This window comes from Echiichthys vipera (genome assembly GCF_963691815.1).
Source record: "Echiichthys vipera genome assembly, chromosome: 12".
Classification (NCBI taxonomy): Eukaryota; Metazoa; Chordata; class Actinopteri; order Perciformes; family Trachinidae; genus Echiichthys; species Echiichthys vipera.
Genome location: NC_139837.1, coordinates 10,156,051 through 10,159,766, shown reverse-complemented (window position 1 = coordinate 10,159,766; position 3,716 = coordinate 10,156,051).

Here is a 3,716-nt window from a genome sequence, read left to right as displayed (position 1 = left end):
CACTGGGAAACGGCGACTAGTACTAGTATGCAACTCAACTCTAGTACTGTAACTGTGACCATGACGTTACGGTTAAGTTAAGGCACCGAAATGACTCGATTGAGATTAAAAAAACTTTGTGGTTTTAATCCACACACTCATTTAATAAAGTGGATTACAAATGACAGTGCATTCCTTTTTCGTAGGTATACGTATTAACAGTGAATGAGGTGTATGACCTTGGTTTTCCAAACTAACATGACATGTCAGTTTTAAAAAATCGGCCCCTATGGCTTAATGAGGTTTAAGGTCATGAACTGACATGTAACTATATCAGATGCATACAGTGTATGTGTGTTTGTTTGTATGTGTCAGTCCCTGAAGGCATGTCGCTGTCAACCCTGGGAATGTGTGTGTCTGACTGTAAGTCCACAGTCCTGCCCTGTCAGAAATAGGCCGTGTTAGGTTAGAAACTGTTTCATAAGCTTAGACTGACCTCTTTCCTCTCTGCTTCTCCCTCTCTGCCACCCCCACCCCCTCCTCCCCCTCTCTTCTCTTAATGTCGCTGTCTTCTTCTCATCCAAACATTAAAACAGTTGAGACACAAATAGTATCCTATTCTTTTACCTGAAAAGTCTACTATTCGTACTGTTTTACTCTTTGCTGTGCCATATCCCAACTTCTTCCACAACTCTCTCTTTCTTCATTTTGAATCTCTCAGAAAAGTCTCCATTCTCATTAATATTTCCTGCATTCTGTTTTTCTGATAGCTTTGTGCTCCAAGAGTAATATCCTCCCTGCTAAACTGTCTGAGGGAGGTGACTGAAATACTTGAACGTCTACGACACCACTGCGTATTTGTAAAATGTGCGCGTCTGTACGTGCAGGTGTGTGCACAAATGTGTGCGAGTCCTTCTCCATGCGTGCAGTTGCCGGTCTGCATGTGCATTTGTGTGCGAGCATGTAATTGCATGCATGTGTCTCCGTGTTTGTCTCCGTCTACCATTTGACTGCCATCTGAATCAGTGGCACGTACAGCAGAGCTACGAAACAGCAGATAGACGGACAGGAGGGAGGGGAAAAGAGGAACAGGAGGGGTGAGAAGGAGTGAAGAAGTAGAGAAGAGAACAAGTGAGGTGGAGGAGGAAGAAGAGGAGGAGGAGGGCGGTGAGGACAGAGAGCAGAGGAAGAGAGACAGGCAGAGAGACGTGAGCATGAAGAGAGTTAGACAAATAGAGATACACAGAAAGAGAGACAGGCTCTTGGGGGGGGGGGGGGGGGATCAGCATACAGAGGCAGTCTGTGGTCTTCCAAGCAGCAGCAGCAGCAGTAAAAATAGGGGAGAAGGAAAACAACGATGGCTTGAAAGATTAAATTCCTGTCGGAATAGGAAGTGCAGAGAGAGGGAAGGGCAGCGACTGAGGGAGGCGATGGGACCCCTGGGTGCTGCCTGGCTAAAGGTGCTGGGTTTAAATTGTTTAACGCACAAACGCGAGTCGTATCAGTATTCTCATAAAACCCTTAAGCTGACTGAGAATATGCAGAAACAAACATAACCACACATAATGCTGGCTTCGTATGTCATATTTTTTACGTCGTGTATGTTACGATGACCGCGTGTTAATGTTGAAACTCACTCATTCTCTCAACCAATCAGCGATCCTGAAATACTGTCTTGTCCAACGAGAGGAGTCTCTTGACTGTTATGTAGACACAACGGTTTGACAAACTGAATTTAAGACATGTCATGTGTCGGTATGTGAAAATATTTCTTTATACTCAGTGAAAAGATGGATTGGCCAACTGACTGTGTGCTGACACCACCAGGAATAACGTAACCTTGATCTTGTGCCCATGCCTCGTAAATGGGGGAGTTAAGTTGTTAACATGCGCCGTATGTACCCTGCTGCCCTAAATACACAACAGATATGAAGCTTAGTGAAAGTTCAGTCTGTTTTGTGCCTTTTTTTGTTCCCGTTGTTTCCTGTGTTGTTGTTTCCCCCTGTTCACTTCAAATTCAGATTTGACCACAATCTCTCCTCAATTTATCGCTTTATCGCTGCTGTCAGAATTTAAAAAACGCTTCCTATCAGTATCCAACGGACACAACAGCCGAAACCAAGAATGAAAAGACTGGAATGTTAAAATGCCAAAATGCAGTGTTTATCCTAATCAGATAATTTAATGATTTTAACAGATTATGTTTATATACAAACAAAGGGCTGGAATTTCTAACAATAACATCATTTGTCGTACGCTTGTAAATGTAGCTACTTATGAACATTTCAGAGGAAAACAATGCATTTTCTACAACAGTACTCGAATTCAGTGCCAAACCGGTGAATGCATAAGGCTTCACCTACACGTGGAGGCAACACCTCATTCATCACACCACAAAAGCATAAGTCATACATTTGGTATGGGTTCAGAAACGTGGCAATTCTCTTTTGTCTTTTGTGTGAAGAATTCACAGTCTTTTATTTACATTTGACCTGAGAGTTCGCGACAGAAACATATGTTGACTTGGATTTCAAATTGGATCCAGATTGCATGTCCTCTTGGAAACGTTTGAACAGTTACAAGACTTTTTTTCTATTTTCTTTTTATCAGAGACACAAACATAAGTGTGCGGTGGTATAATTGGCTGTGCAGACAGTCTACAGATTTTATTTTCTTTCAACTAGTAGAGTAATTTCAGATGCTGTTCATTTGTCACCTTCTGAGACTGAGAACGACGTGTTCTCAAGTGACCATGGAGATGTTAATGTTATAGTCCGGTATCAGCTCTATTGTAAAAGTGTGTTGATGAATTTGTAGCTATTTTGTGAAAGTCATGACTACATAAGCCAATCTATTCGCCTAATAAACAAAAACGAAATTACAAATTAGTACGTGCTGTTGAAACTATTTTCCCTCACTGCACCTTTTCATTTAAAAGTTTTCTTTTTATGTCAGCCTCCATGGTCCAAACCCCAGATCAGTAGGTTTATGTTAAGCTGCCAGTTCTAATGATCTCAGCTTTGTTTCTAAGAAGTCGTGTTTATAATGGCTCTAAACACTACAACACCCATGAGCCTCAGCTGTTGAAACAAATCAGAGCTGTAGCTAATTCATAATGCATCGTCTTTTGGAATTGAGAGCGTACACCACACTTAAGCCCTTCACACACATATACATGTTGGAATCAGTCACACTGGGAGATGGAACGTGTTGATGACATTTATATCACCTGTCGGGCAACAGCGCAGGAAGACATACCTCCGACAGTGAAGAAGAAGGGTGATACACAAAGACGGCGATGAAAATATCTAACTGGAAAGATGACGAGATTCTGAGATTCAGTAAGGACTAACACCAAAGTCATCAGACAAATTCAAGGAACGACAAAAGAATCGGTTGTTTATGACCAAATGACAAACCAGCTCCGTCAGTGCGCTGTAATCTGTGACATTTCATTTCTCTTGTTGTAGAACTAATTAAAAATTCTGAATCTAAAAGTGAACCGTTTTAAACCGGAAAACACTTGAATAAAGTGTAAGTCCGGGGAAAATGGACAACATGGTCTTTTTGGCATGAAAATACATCAAATAAGCCATCAAGACATTTCTTTTCAACCATGTGTAGAGAGACGCTAACAGCCCCAAAGGGCTAACAGTGATTAGCTCGGGGCGGAGCAATGAACACATCCAAAATGGCATTTTTTAACCAATGATATTGCTCAAAATATAACACCAAAC